Raw genomic sequence first — 15,933 nt, forward strand, 5'->3', positions numbered from 1 at the left:
TCGATGAAACCACAAGGAGTCCAGTGTTTATGCTTATGAAATCTTTTTACTGGAAGATAAGAATATTGACTACCAAACCCTATCATGGTTGAAGGAGTGCTATTTTCCTGAGCAGCTGCTCATTCCAGTGACTAAAATCTATTCTGCAGAATGTTCCAACAGGTTCGAAATTGGTATATATGACTACATTTTTAGCTATGGAATTTAAAGATTAGTGTGGTAAAATACAATTTTTACTGGGAGACTTGATTTTTATAAAGTAAAAATACACCTATATTAAGGTTATAAACAGAAATGTGTCTTAATGCCTAATGAAGGCATACTAGCTACTAACGAAAAAATGTTTTCTTCTGCATTTTAAATCTCCTCGCTTCTTGATTGTTTTCCAAAGCAAAGGAAGTCCCTAAAAAAAATAATAATTTCAGAACCAAGTAATTAAAATTGCTTATGTCCATTACTGAGTACAGAAAGGATGACCAATATAAAGAAAATAAAAGCATGACAAGAGGAAGGATGGGGGTGGGGGGGAGGGGGAAGATCTCTCTTCAAAAAAGAAAACAGTATTGTCCTTGCAATTCAAATGCCTTTGCCTATTATCATTATGTAACCTAACAAAAGTGTTCCTCCCATGAAATCCATCAGCACTGTTGTGTTTTATCATTCCTTGTGACTTTTAAATTCACTCAGGGTACCTTAGTGCTCTGGAGCCACTTGGAAACCTGAAAGAATAAAGACAACAAAAACAACTCTTGGAAGAAACATTAAGATATTACATAATACTTTAAACAGTTTTGCACTGGAAGTCCATGTTTCCCACTCACCTGCTCATTACTGATGCTATAATAGGGATCAGGTCAAAAAAAATTTTTTTTCATCTTAAGGTGCCTATTTGAATACTCCTCTCCCCGGCCAAAAAAATAAATATATAGACCATGTCTGCTCTGAAAGACTCATTAAAATGATTTCAGGTTGTGGCCAGGGCTACACTGTAAGTTAGAAATACAACTCTAGTAACTCTATTCTTAAAACAGACTGGACCATGGATTTTGACAGATGGTGACAAATTGGAAATAATTTACTCATTCATTTTATTATTTAGTAACAGAACTGACAATATTGACTAAAGCTAGTTCAGATTTTTAGTCTTTTCCTATAGCAAGTTTTCTGTTTCACATTCTCTTTGTGCTTCTTCCTTGATCTGTCTTTCTCACATTGAGTCTCTATTTAGTTTTAGTTTTAGTTTTTTAAAAGATTTTGCTTATTTGAGAGAGAGAGAGAGAGAGAGAGAGAGCATGCATGAGAGGCAGGGAGACAGAGAAGCAGGCTCCTGACCCAGCAGGGAGCCTGATGCAGGGCTCCATCCCAGGACCCAGGGGTCATGACCTGAGGTGAAGACAGATGGGTTTTGTTTGTTTGTTATATATATATTATATAATATATATAATATATATATATTTTATTGAAGTTCGATTTGCCAACCCAGAAACCGAAGCCACGAAATTAACATAAAATATTTACATCCCTAGGGTTCTTGAGGAAGTAAACAAAATCATCTGTCCAAAACCTTTCACAACTCAGGGATAACAGCATTCTCACAGAAAACAGGTCTCATTGAACAAGAGCTAACAATATCACTTAGGACAAAGATGACAAAAACAAATTTAAAAAATGAAAGGACAAGTGGCTAATGAAAATAAAAAAATTAAGGTATACCTCCACAGAATTGGAGATGAAGGAACCGTTTGAAAACATGACAACATGGACATGCTTTAGATGACTCAAGAGGCTCCTTGCTGGCTCAGTTGGAAGAGTCTTACTCCATAAGAAGAATAGGAGAACATGAAATAAAACAAGTAGCTTTGAAAAAAACTAAGAAAAGTAAATTGTATTTTAGAAACATTGTCATCATTGTAATAAAAAAACCCCCAATTAAGTCAATTACAATGAAAAAAATAATTAATGTCCTCAGTGGCCATATTACCCAGATTTAAATACAGGGAGACACAGGTGTGGAAAATGCTCAAGACAGATCAAAAATATAATAATCAAAAAACAAAAAAGGGCTACTACATGTGTCTTAGAACTTTCAAGCATAAAGAAAAGGAGGGGAGAAGTAATACTTAAAGAGGTTATTTCTGATCATTTAAAATGCTTAAAGAAACATGGATTCAAAAGGAAGTAGCACAGCCTGCCCCCCAAATTTAAATAAGCATCAATCTTCTACCCAGTCATATAAAGAAGAACTTAAAATATAGAAGAGCACTCTTAAAAACAACTTTAGGAAAAAAGGTGGATTTTCTAAAAAGAGATTGGGATTTGTTTTTTGTATATTTTTTATTGGAGTTCGATTTACCAACATAGCATAACACTCACTGCTCATCCTCTCAAGTGTCCCCCTCAGTGCCCATCACCCAGTCACCCCATCCCCCGACCCACCTCCCTTTCCACCACCCCTTGTTCATTTCCCAGAGTTAGGTGTCTCTCATGTTCTGTCACCCTCACTGATATTTCCCACTCATTTCCTCTCCTTTCCCCTTTATTCCCCTTCACTATTTTATATATTCTCCAAGTGAATGAGACCATATAATGTTTGTCCTTATCCAATTGACTTACTTCACTCAGCATGATACCCTCCAGTTCCATCCACCTTGAAGCAAATGGTGGATATTCATCATTTCTGATGGCTGAGGAATATTCCACTGTATACATACACCACATCTTCTTCATTCATCTGTTAATGGACACCGAGGCTCCTTCCACAGTTTGGCTATTGTGGACATTGCTGCTAGAAACATCGGGGTGCAGGTGTCCCGGCGTTTCATTGCATCTGTATTTTTGGGGTAAATCCCCAAGAGTGCAGTTGCTGGGTCGTAGGGCAGGTCTATTTTTAACTCTTTGAGGAACCTCCACACAGTTTTCCAGAGTGGCTGCACCAGTTCACATTCCCACCAACAGTGCAAGAGGGTTCCCCTTTCTCCACATCCTCTCCAACATTTGTGGTTTCCTGCCTTGTTAATTTTCCCCATTCTCACTGGTGTGAGGTGGGATCTCATTGTGGTTTTGATTTGTATTTCCCTGATGGCAAGTGATGCGGAGCATTTTCTCATGTGCGTGTTGGCCATGTCTATGTCTTATTTGGTGAAATTTCTGTTTGTGTCTTTTGCCCATTTCATGATTGGATTGTTTGTTTCTTTGCTGTTGAGTTTAATAAGTTCTTTATAGAGTTTGGAAACTAGCCCTTTATCTGATAGGTCATTTGCAAATATCTTCTCCCATTCTGTAGGTTGTCTTTGAGTTTTGTTGACTCTTTCTTTTGCTGTGCAGAAGCTCTTTATCTTGATGAAGTCCCAAAAGTTCATTTCTGCTTTTGTTTCCCTTGCCTTAATAGATGTATCTTGCAAGAAGTTGCTGTGGCCAAGTTCAAAAAGGGTGTTGCCTGTGTTCTCTAGGATTTTGATGGAATCTTGTCTCAAATTTAGATCTTTCATCCATTTTGAGTTTATCTTTGTGTCTGGTCCTAGTTTCATTCTTCTGATGTGGCTGTTCAATTTCCCAGCACCATTTATTGAAGAGACTGTCTTTTTTTCCAGTGGATAGTCTTTCCTGCTTTGTCGATGATTAGTTGACCATAGAGTTGCAGGCCCATTTCTGGATTCTCTATTCTGTTCCATGGATCTATGTGTCTGGTTTTGTGCCAGTACCAAATGTCTTGATGATCACAGCTTTGTATTAAAACTTGAAATCTGCCATTGTGATGCCCCTGGCTCTAGTTTTCTTTTTCAATATTCCCCTGGGTATTCGGGGGTCCTTTCTGATTCCACACAAATCTTGAGATGATTTGTTCCAAGTCTGTGAAGAAAGTCCATGGTATTTTGATAGGGATTGCATTGAACGTGTACAATTGCCCTGGGTAGCATAGACATTTTCACAATATTTATTCTTCTAATCCATGAGCATGGAATATTTTTCCATCTCTTTGTGTCTTCCTCAATTTCTTTCAGAAGTGTTCTGTAGTTTTTAGGGCATAGGTCCTTTGCCACTTTGGTTAGATTTATTCCTCGGTATCTTATGCTTTTGGGTGCAATTGTAAATGGGATTGATTCCTTAATTTCTCTTTCTTCAGTTTCATTGTTAGTGTATAGAAATGCCATTGATTTCTGAGCATTGATTTTTGTATCCTAAGGCAGACGTTTAACTGACTGAGCCACCCTGGTGTCCCTGAGTCTCTACTTTAATAGCTAAAGTAAAAGGTACTATACAGTGGGCAAGGATCAAGTGCTGATGATCTTGGACAGAGGAGAGATTTACAAGAGTTTGCATTTTGGGAGAAAAATTGGAGGCAAATATTCAGAGAGAGAGAAACTCACTGTTGTCTCACTGAATTATTTAGCCATGGTATTTTGGTTTCATCTCACATCATTAAAAGAAGATGAACGATACTTTTAATCTCTATAAGTACTTGGGAGGAAAAAGTGAGGAAGAGGAAAGCAGAGAGAGAATGGAATGGACACAAAGAGAATGGGACAATCAAGGAAGCCTAGATTCAGCTGTGAGATAACTTAGTAGTTTTAACACTAATTTTTTTACTTTTTTGTTAGTACCTAAGGTCCATCACAAATTGGGAAAGGAAAAAAAAATTGGGAAAGGGCTCTTCCCATGCCATCTTCATTCAGGGAAGAGCATACACTCTTTGGAAAAGGGATAAGCTAAATGGCACCTCAGCACTTAAGTGCTTCTGCTTATGTTTCATTGGCCATGCAATTCATGTGGCCATGCCTAATTTCAAGGCACAAGCTTCCTACGTGTTCAGAAGAAGAAAAAGCTAAAATCTTAGTGAAAAATTTAATATCCACCACAGCCTGATTATTTTCAAATAGGAATATGAGATTGCATACATACACACATAAGGTTAGATAGATTGATTGATGGGTTGGGGATGATCTAAACAGCTTGTTAAGACAAGAATACAGGCCCAAATGGAGCTGCTCATGCTAAGCCCTGTATCACCAAAACAAGCCTATAAATACCAATCAGTCAAGAACCTACCTCATCAGCACTAGTAAGGTCATCTGGCTGCTAGATTCCTGCACTCCCCAAAAGGACAGTGACCTTGCAATAACCAACCTGCTTTTTTGTCTTGGGTAACTTCCTTGTTCCCTCATCCTTCTGCCTATAAAAGACTTTCATTTCACACAGGCCCTCAGAGCTCCTTTCTGTCTCCTAGATAGGATGCTGCTCAGTTGGAATCACTGTTTGCTCAGATAAACTCAAAACATTTTTAATATGCCTCAGTTTATCTTTTAACAATCCAAATCCATTTCCTTGTACACTGCAATTGTGCTTGCTCTAGGATTATTATCTAGAATTTGAAAAATTATTTTTTAATGGAGTTTCGTGGTAGGCATTTCAAAACAAAACAAAAACATACCTGTAAAGGAGATTAGGAGGGGTCACTTGAATAGGTAATCTTGTTATCTCTCAGTATATTTCAGTAAGTGGCTTTTTACAGAAAATATCCTTGCAGTCTTTTTATTTTCTATCTTAAATCAAAAGTGAGTGGGTATCAATATATATCTATATATATTTGAAGAGATTCTATCTAAAAGCAGCAATCTTGGTATGCCTGGGTGGCTCAGGAGGTTGTGTCCAACTCTTGATTTCAGCTCAGGTCATGACATCAAGGTCATGAGGTGGAGCCCTGCATTGGGCTCCATGCTTAGTGGAGAGTCTGCCTGAAAGTCTCTCCCTTTGCCCCCACCCCCCACTCTTGCACTTTCTCTCTCAAATAAATAAATCTTTTAAAAAAAAATTGAAAAGTAAAAGTAGCAACCCTACCACCTACTCCTTTAATACAGTGCAAACAATTTTGCAGCTCTTCAGTATAAATGTTATTTTTCAATATTTCTGTTAACATTCTCTGAAAATTTAGTAATGCATTTCTGCAGTATTTAAAAACATATTTGGAGATCCATATTTTTAAACTTTTACTGTAATAAAGTTCCTCTGCAATATATTGCTTAGTTGGGGCTTGACACCATTGATAGAAAAGATAAAGTGGAATTTGAAGGAATATAAATATTAATAGGAAAGCAGGGAATGATGTAAATTTCTAAATAATTGATAGAATCAAATGGCTAGTTCAAGCTGGCCTGCATACCAAACTCTAATTCGTGAAATCTAATCTTAAATTTATTTCAAGAGTAAAGCCTTACATGTGTTTACTCCTCTACCCTGGGGTCTAGACAATATGGAGAAAAAAAATTATATATATTTTTAAGGTTTTTATTTAGTTAAGTAATCTCTACACCCAACATGGGGCTTGAACTCATTACCCAAGATCAACAGTTAAGACTCTCGAGAGTAAGACTCTTCCAACTGAGCCAGCAAAGAGCCTCAAAAGTTTTATAATTTTAGCAAAAATAGATGTAAACTGGGTAAAGTTAATAAGTTATTCTAAAGAATACTGCAAAATAAAAACTGTTAGTGAGATTATTTTAGGATTAAATTTACTTTGCATTAATCCATATATGAATAATTAAATCATAGATCAAAGACACTAAATTGGAAGCCCAGAAACAAATCTTATTTACTTAGTATTCTTGGCTAAATAATGAAAATGCGAGTAGAAATACTATTTTAGATTTTGTAGACATAACAATGAAAAGAAAATAATTTCCATTGTAGTTTTCCATTACATTATCCATAAAAAAAAAAAAAAAGCCTACACAGGAATTATACATTTAGAATATAGACCCTAAATCTGAGGAACTTTATTTCTTGGTAATTTCATCTATGTCTATTTCAGTGAAGGAATCATAAAGGAAAACTTGGAGTTTTGCAGGCATCTCAAAATCAATCCGTATCTTCCTAAAGTCAAGAAAATGATATGACCAAGAGGAAACCCATTCTGACCAAATAAGAATTTTGAATCTTTAATTTGTTAGTATCTGTGTCTTTGTGTTAATTTATATGCTAACAACGCATGTTCCCCAGTTTTCAAGAACTTCAGAATGCTGAAATAATCCACTTTTTTTCCTCTTGCAATCTTCTCTCCCCCAGTGCTGACTTTCAGATTTTGAAATTCAGTCCTTTCTTCTGAGCATCTGGCATAAATCTCCATCAGACTCAAAGAGGAGGGGCAAATTCTGTGGTTTGCATGAGAACAGCCTGACAGTTGCCAGTTTAATCCCTTGACAATGCAAAAATGTCTTCAAGGAGGGAATCCCACTTAACATGCAAACAGTCAAGCTTGATAGAGTTGGTTTCTTTCCATGTTAGTGATATTAATTAGAATGAAACAGAAGAGCATCAATTTTTTAATTTTTTTCTGAAAAATAGTTAAAATCATAGAAAAGGAATTTTATGCCAGCATCTAGATAACTCAGATTTACATAGTAAACTTGAAACCACATTGTATATTGTATATATATTGTATATATCAAATGTGAATTATTAAGCATACTGATAACTTTGAACATACTATAAAACAATAGTTTGGTAAAAACTTTGAGGAATCCTTAAACTTAAGACCCTGAATACAGGATAGATATTGGAAAAAAGAGAGGTGCTATGGGTGGCGTGGACAAGGAATGGTTTTCATGCTTTTACATACGTGCTTTTATTTTTTTCCTGACACATCCCTTAGCTTTAACCAGATAATCCTCACCACCATGGCTGTGATCTGGCCCAATCTTGTAATTCTGGGCAGAACTCCATTTACTGGAAACCTTCTATGCCTGCTCCCCCCAAAGTTATAGCTGTTTGTCCTTTCATGAGTTATTCCCTAAATCCAGTCTTCTTCAGTTATGCATTCCAGCAATTCACAAACCTTGGAGCCAGAAAGAGTCACAACTAATCGGAGACTTCCAGAGAGAAAGTCAAATGCTGTCTCCCACGTATTGTCCTGGCATCTACTTCAAAACCATGGCAGAATTTTTTTGCTCCCCACTGCGGTCAGCACCCCTGGGTGCATTGTTCATAATCAAGATTAGAGTTGAGCCTGTTCTGAAATCACTCTTTGTGTCCTGGTTGAGAACAAACTGGTAAGAATGGACCACTTCTGGTTCCCTTTCTGTGTTTCTATCTACTAGAGAGAGAGAGAGCTGTTATCACGTCTCGGTGTAAGCCATGACGTCTGAGAGAATCTTGGGGCAGATAGAATCTCATTACAATCACTACCAAGTACAACTCTTTATTTACAAGTCTCATTCTTATTTTACATCCTCCCCAGCCTGCCTCGGAGCAATAATAGCTAACGCACAAATTATTTACCATCTTTGGGCACTCTTTGAAGTGCTTTACACATTTATTCCTTGCGTGAGGCACTCTGGACACCTTCTCAGATTTCCTTGATGGCCTGTCCCATGGAGGCCTCCCTGCACTGGCTCTCTTCCCCATTTTCGGACTGTGAGGGACCTCTCTGCAGGGTTTCTCAAGGAAACACCAAGGGCTGAATGACAATCTGGAAATCTAGGAGAGCCAACTCCATGGTAAAGTGAACTTTGAACTTTGACCGATAGGAAAGAACCGAAAAGCAGTCCCCACAATAACTTCTCCCTCCCCCCTCCCTTCTCTGTGGCTCTGCCCTGTGCAACCTTTCTAGGTAATTTACACATACAGAACAAACATACCTGCCAAGAGACCCAGTTCTTCTCTGGGCGGTTTGCTGTGAAATAGCGCCCAGATCAACAAATGTCACATCATGTTACCTTCTTTGTTACCACAGTTAACTTTTTCTCTGACTCTTAATTGCCCTGGGTTGTAACCACCAAAATAAAGGGCTAACCTCTTAAATCTTTCCTCCTGCTATGCTTTCTAGAGGACCTGAACTAAGGTCCTTATTTAATTTCTATAAAAATCCTTTAAAGCAGGTATGGTGGTTTTGCCTATTGTACAGATAAGAAAACTGACACAGGGACGCCTGGATGGCTCAATGGTTAAGCATCTGCCTTCGGCTCAGGTCGTGATCCTAGAGTCCTGGGATCAAGTCCTGCATGGGGCTTCCCCCTCAGGGAGCCTGCTTCTCTGCCTGTGTCTCTGCCTCTCTCTCTGTGTCTCTCATCAATCAATAAATAAAATCTTAAAAAAAAAAATGAAACTGTGATTAAGTCACTTATTCAAATTAATGCAGCTAGTAAATAGCAGGCCAGGATATAAACACAGGCCTCTTTGGTCCAGAAGTGCATGTTCTTAAATCACGGCTGTGTGATGTCTGGATCAAGAGGCCAGTTTGGAGGCAAATCTCCTCTGGAGTCAGCTTCATCTCTATAAGCACAAGGAATGATTAGAAAGATTAAAAAAAAATACTGGAAATAGTTGTCTTGGGTACTGGACAATACCACAGAAAGTGTGAAAATAGGCAATGCCACGATATCAGTTAGGTCTGCTATCTAATGGGAATATCACTGCCAAGGGATATCTGCTAACTAGCTAACTAACTAACTAACTAACTAACTAACTAACTATATATATATATATATATATATATATATATATATATATGCAGGGTAGAGTTTTGTTTTGTTTTGTTATAGCACCATCAGTGCCAGAATATTCTAGAAATACCAGAAAATCATGTGAATAAACAAACTCTGGATTATTAAATTCTTTTGAGTAAACCTCTGAAAAATATCCCTTCCTTTTTTATTAGTTTTAAATAATAAATGTATCCATAATTTAGGATGAGGTATTTATTAATGATTGATTCTTCCGAATTCTGACTGTATGTCATTTTATTTTTTTACAAGATATATTTATTTATTTTAAAGAGAGAGAGAAAGAATGTGACTAAGGGAGGGGCAGAGGGAGATGAAGAGAGAGAATCTCAAACAGACTCCCTGTTGAGTGTAGAGACTTACTCAGGGCTTGATCAATACCCTGAGATCATGACCTGAGCCGAAACCAAGAGTCCGACGTTCAAATGATGGAGCCACTCAGGTGCCCCTTATTATTATTATTTTTTTAAGAGACAGAGAAAGGGGATGTCGAGGAAAGGCAGAGGTAGAAGGAAATAAAGAATCTTAAGCAGGCTGCATACCCAGTGTAAGTCTGACATGGGGCTTTATCTCATGACCCAGATATCACCACCTGAGCTGAGGTCAAGAGTTGATCACTTAACCAACTGAGCCACCCGGGTGCCCCTTGACTGTATGTCATTTTACAGTGGAACTTCCCTTTTCAAAATCAAACTTAATAAATTCTCAAATTAATGTAGCAGTGCAGACTCTTATCACTCAAACTTAAAAAGCAGTTGTAATAAAATTATAAAACCAGGAAATACATAGCCTGGCTAGGGAAAATATAAAATTAATATTTGTTTATTGGGGATGAGAACTTGAATTGTTAACATAAAAAAGTTGGGAAATCTAAACACTTGTTCTTAGTAATATTTTCATGTGTATATACAATAATAAATCTGATAACCTATTAAATGCAGAATGGACTACGGTCTGCCTCAAGCACATACAAACCATTCCACTCATTCCAAAAGATCAGTTATAGTTCTTTCAGGAAATTGTGGAGGAACCTCCAAATCCAGGTGAATTTTTGGTGAGTTTAAATTCCAAACTTCATGTTCTTCAGACTCATAATCTAAATATTATTTTTTAAATCCCCATTCTTTCTATTTCCTACATACAAATCATTAGATTTTACCAATTCTCCCTTTACAGCATTTTCTCAGCTTTAACATTTCCTTTCATTTTCAGAGCTTTAGTACACTCTATTTGCAGACTGTAATCCAACCAATATGGCCCCAGGCATAGTAGATACTGTACTGCATCCCACAGCTTTAGGGAGAAATATTTCCCTAAATGACTTTGTGAATTGCATTTCCTCCCCCAAATTTGTGAGGCATTCCATATTCCATCACAATCACAATCCTCCGTTTGATCAAAAATATCTCTTCATATACAGCTGGCTACAAATTCTCAAATCATTTTCATGTGTTCCCTTTCCATTTAGAACCTCCAACACTATTCTGTCGATTTTCACAATCTGTCACTCAATTCTTCAATCTGTAGGCAGAATGGTGTCATTGTTACATTTTTTGTATATTTCTCTTTTTGGTATTATGTTGGGCTTTCTTTAGTTATATCTGAATTTTTTTTTAAGATTTTATTTATTTGAGAGAGAGTAAGGGAAAGAGCATGAGCAAGGCAGAAAGGGAAAAGCAGGGAGACCAATATGGGGCTTAATCCCAGGACCCTGGGATCGTGACCTGAGCTAAAAGCAAATGCTTAACCAACTGAGCCACCCAGTGCCCCAATAGATTTGATTTTTTAATCCAATCAAATCTCAAGCATAATTAATAGGGTCCTCCAAGGAAACATACATACATTCACACATATGTCTATATATATAAGTGTGTATATTAAGACACACACATACATCCTAATTATATCCTATGCATCTATATACGTATGCATGTATCATACACACACATACATGCACACAATATTTATTTATTTATTATAAGAAATTGGCTTACATGATCATGGAGGCTTGTGAACTCAAAAACTGCTCTATAGACCAACAGGCTGGAAACCCAGGATAGCTAATGGTGCAAATGAAATCCAAAGGCAATCTGACAGTATTCTGGAAAATTATCCAGAGGAATTTCAGAGAAGCTGTAGTCTTTTTATTCTATTCAGGCTTTCAACTGATAGACCAGGATCACCCCCCATTATGGAGAGTAGTCCACTTATTCAAAGTTTACCAATTTAAATGCTAATCTCATCCAAAAACACCTTCCAAGTTCATACATAAAAATAACTCTCATAATGCTATTTTATTCCCCTCCCCCCATAGCAGTAGCCAGTACTCATACTCTGTTTAGCAGTGGATAGTTTATAACTTAGGTGACAAGGTCATAGTATGTTTTGCAGATGTCTGAGAAATAGATTAGGCTGGAAAAGATAATTTTGCATAATAAAAATGTAATAGGTTAATAAAAATTGATTTTTATGATCTCTATTTTTGTATGTTATATCCTTAGAAATCACGGAATTCACAAATAATGCATGTTACAAAAGTGATTTTCAGTTTCTAAGCTATCACACTTTTAGATAACTCTTTAGTAACTTGCAATGTAGGGTAGACATGAAACTCAGACTGGAGTCAAACTACTTGAGATTTAAATCCTGGTTCTATCTGAGAAGCTGTGTCACTTTGGGCAAGGCACTTCATCTCTCTGTTCCTCGATTTACTCACATATACGATACTGATTAAATCTTCTTTATGAGCTGTGTTACAGACTAAATGTTTGTGCTCCCTCAAATTCATTTGTTGAAACCTTAACCTGTGAAGTATGATGTTGGAAGTGAGACCTTTGAGAGATAATTAGGATTAGGTTGGCTCATGAGCATGGCACCCTCATGATGAGATTATAGCCCTCGTTTTTAAAAAGAGGATGAGACAGATCTCTTTTTCACTCTTTCATACAAGGAAACTGGAGAGAAGGCTCTCACCAGAATCTGACCAAGCTGGCACCCTGTTCTTAGATTTCCCAGCCTCCAGAGCTGTGAGAAATAAATGTTATTTAAGCTACGCCGCATATGGTATTTTTGTTATTACAGCCCAAGCCAACAAAGACAGGTCATTAGGAAAATTAAACGAGTTAATATTTGTAAAGTCCTTAGAATAATTTCGCTGCTACTGACTACTTTATGAGTTTGCTAAATAATAAACAAACAAACAAACAAACAGAGAAACAAAATATTTGTCTTGCATTAGGCAGAGGTCTTTTCAATGCTGTGAATTGACTTTGGAGAAGTGCAAAATCAGTGTGACTATTTTAGCTAATTAAATCCTCAAATTCACTTAAATAAACATTTTATATAAGTCAAAATAATGAGCTTGAAAGTGTTTGCATGAGATATTTGCTCTAACGGTCAGATCTGTGTGAGCAAGACAATGCTAGCTTGCCCTGTTGAAGAAATGAAGTTGTCAGTGTCATTGTGACACACCAGTGTGCATAACTAACTGCATGCAGATGAGTGGACAGTTTAATCTCTTTGACAAGTAAAAAGTCAGCAAGTTTAGTGAAGTGGGGCTGGTGGGATGTTTGGCATTGTACACACACATGAACTTATTAGCCAGTATTTCCTTTTTCAGTTTTTATCCAGTGTATGTCATTGTATATAAGCCCAGACCAATGAAAATATTCCTGGGGGAGGGGTGGCAGAGAGGTTGGGTAATGCCTTTTTGTGCTGTATTTGATACAGTGTTGAATTATAATATCCGCTCTCCTTGTATGCTATTTTTATGCTGTAAGTAGGGTAATACATCTGGCCATGGTCAAATATTAATACCTATAATTACGTGAGGCTGCCTGAAGAACCTTGAGATGTTTCAAAAATTTGAAGATTTTTTTTCTGGATTTCTAATATCAAATTCAGCCTCTAAATAGAGCAGCTCCTACAGATAAATCCTCTCTACTGCTCCAGGTCAGAAGACAAGAGCGCACGTGTCCATCTCCTTAGGCTTCAGTGGGTTAGCACAAGTTGACTAACCAAGGATTTATATGGCTTCTGCCCTGCGGTTGCTGCATTCAGCCTCTGCTTGATCAGCAATAGATGCTGATGTCTGTTCCTAATTGCTGACTGGCTCTCCAGCTCTTGTACTATGAGAGATTGGGTCACAATGACCCAGAAGAGTAAAACCCTGAGTGAGGTAGCTCCGTATTTCCACACAAGGCTATTCTCTCATGTTCAGGTCAGACTGGGGGTCTGACTCCGTAGTAGGTAGAGGACTTAGGGGCATTTCAACGCACAGAAATATGGGGAAAGATCATGGGGGTATGGTGTTGGATTTGAAGAACTTGATTATTTTTTAACTGTAGTGGGGAAAAAAATGTAACGAAGCTACCATCCCGTGCTCATCCAATTGAATATAAGAGGCCGCGGTAACCCCAACATGTTCCTCCCTCTCTACAAACTTCACAAAGGCACAGGAACGTGAGGACGCTCCAAGCAGCAGCAAACAGCAATGATTCTCTCTTTCCTTATTAGTGAGAGAAATTTTCAACACATATTTCATATTGATTTATAAGAGGTCCTTAAAATATATATATAAATTTGTATATTTGATATTATTCTATTCACTTATGCGCTGAAAATGTAGGCTTACAGAATTTCTATCTTATTTTGGGAACGTGTAGATGTTAAATCAATTATTTTAATTTATGTTTAATTTGTGGTTAAAAAGGCCTCCTCTACCCCAAGATTACAGATTATTTACCAAAGATTTTTGCACATACTTACACAATTTATTTTACATATAAATTAATAACTGATTTTGTATAAATAGTGAATAAATGTCCATATTTATTTTTAACACCATTTGTTGAATGATTCAATTTCTCCTCACTAATTTTATTTATTTATTTTTTTCGCAGTTCTTTCTAGTTTATTGTTTGGTAGAAAGACACTGTATAAACATCTCAAGTGCTTCTTCTAGATTATGGAAAGTCAAGGCCAATTTTCTTTGAGACGGGGCCCTGTAATCTGACATTAAATCAGCATTAAAGAAACAGAGCTGTTGTACCTAACATTCTGGAAGGCACCTCCACAAAGGCATGCTAGGACCTGTTTAAAACCTCAAGCATCTAGAAAGATCCATCTTTCCTTCCAATGCCTATGGATGGTAATAAAAGGAGAAAGTGAGGTCTGTGGATGCTGAATGAGTCTGAGAAGGCTTTTTAATGACGAAAAGGACTTTTGAGCTCTGTGAGCTCACAACTTAACTGAAGTAACTTTACTGAAGTGTCTCCACATAAAACAGCACCTACTTCCTGGTGGCTGGCTGGCTGGGTCTGCGTACGCAGAGCGTCTATTTAAAATGCCCTGGTTGGAAACTGCGGGTGTGACAGGAGGATGGCTGCTCCTCACTCCCTTAAGTCAAATCCACATCCATACGGGCTGTACCCTGTGGAATTGGGTGTAGGAGAAACAGTAAGGGTCCTGCTGGACAGCCGTGGGCAGCCCCGGGCTCCCGGAAAGCCCCAGAGCCGAGACGAGCAGGCCACACTGGGGATGTCAGCCTTCGAGGCGGGATGTGGGGAAGGTGTGGCTCTGAGCAGGCAGGCGGCGTGGAAGCTCCAGAGTCTCGTGCAGCAGTCCTGGCCCACTGCTACCTCCATTCCTCTTCCTCGCGCACAGGCAGGGGCGGGCAGGCGTACTCGTTCGCGTGGCCTTCGTGCTGCCTTACACGCTTGTGGGCCGCAGGTCCCACAGCTCGGTGTCGCTGCCATGTCGGACGCCGTCAGGTTTTGCTCCCCTTGGAGCATCTGCACAGAGGTCGCTGCTGGGTCATGGGTAGGCGGGTGGCCTTCAGCCCTCGCGCTGACTTCGGCAACGCAGATCGAAAGCAAAGGTTTCCCCAGAACGACGGCCGTCAGGCAGCAAAGGAGCCGTGAGAGCGCACCGCTGGGCCAGGACACCACTGCCGGCCCGGAGGGCTGCCAGAGTCCCGCCACCACGTTGGTCACTAGGACCCGTGGAGACCAGCCTGTACTGAAGCGGTTGTTGCCTGAGTGTTCAGGGAGCACGCACAGGGGCAGGCGCCAGGGCCGCGGGTGCTGCAGAGCGCCGGGCCCGTCCGCGGGCGGCTGCTGACAGTGGCGGCGCCGGGAGCAGGTGACACAGCCGAGGCCTCTGCGGCTCCCCGGAGACAGGGCAGGACGTGGGAGCCCGGCCCGGCACACAGAGTTCACCTGCGGGTGCTGCAAGACAGGCGCAGGACAGGACAGGCGGAGGACAGGCGCGGTAGAGGCGCAGGAGAGGCACAGGAGAGGCACAGGACAGGCGCAGTAGAGGCCAGGACAGGCGCAGGACAGCCGCAGTAGAGGCACAGTAGAGGCCAGGACAGGCGCAGGACAGGCGCAGTAGAGGAGCAGGACAGGCGCAGGCCAGGAGCAGTAGAGGCGCAATAGAG

General features: G+C 39.2%; 1 pseudogene; it reads right to left on the reverse strand.

Moving 5' to 3' along the window:
* Window positions 1-13,819: 13,819 nt before the first annotated feature.
* LOC112910190 (DDB1- and CUL4-associated factor 4 pseudogene) lies at window positions 13,820-15,705 on the reverse strand (annotated as a pseudogene).
* Window positions 15,706-15,933: the final 228 nt, after the last annotated feature.

Source organism: Vulpes vulpes, chromosome 15 (genome assembly GCF_048418805.1).
Source record: "Vulpes vulpes isolate BD-2025 chromosome 15, VulVul3, whole genome shotgun sequence".
Classification (NCBI taxonomy): domain Eukaryota; kingdom Metazoa; phylum Chordata; class Mammalia; order Carnivora; family Canidae; genus Vulpes; species Vulpes vulpes.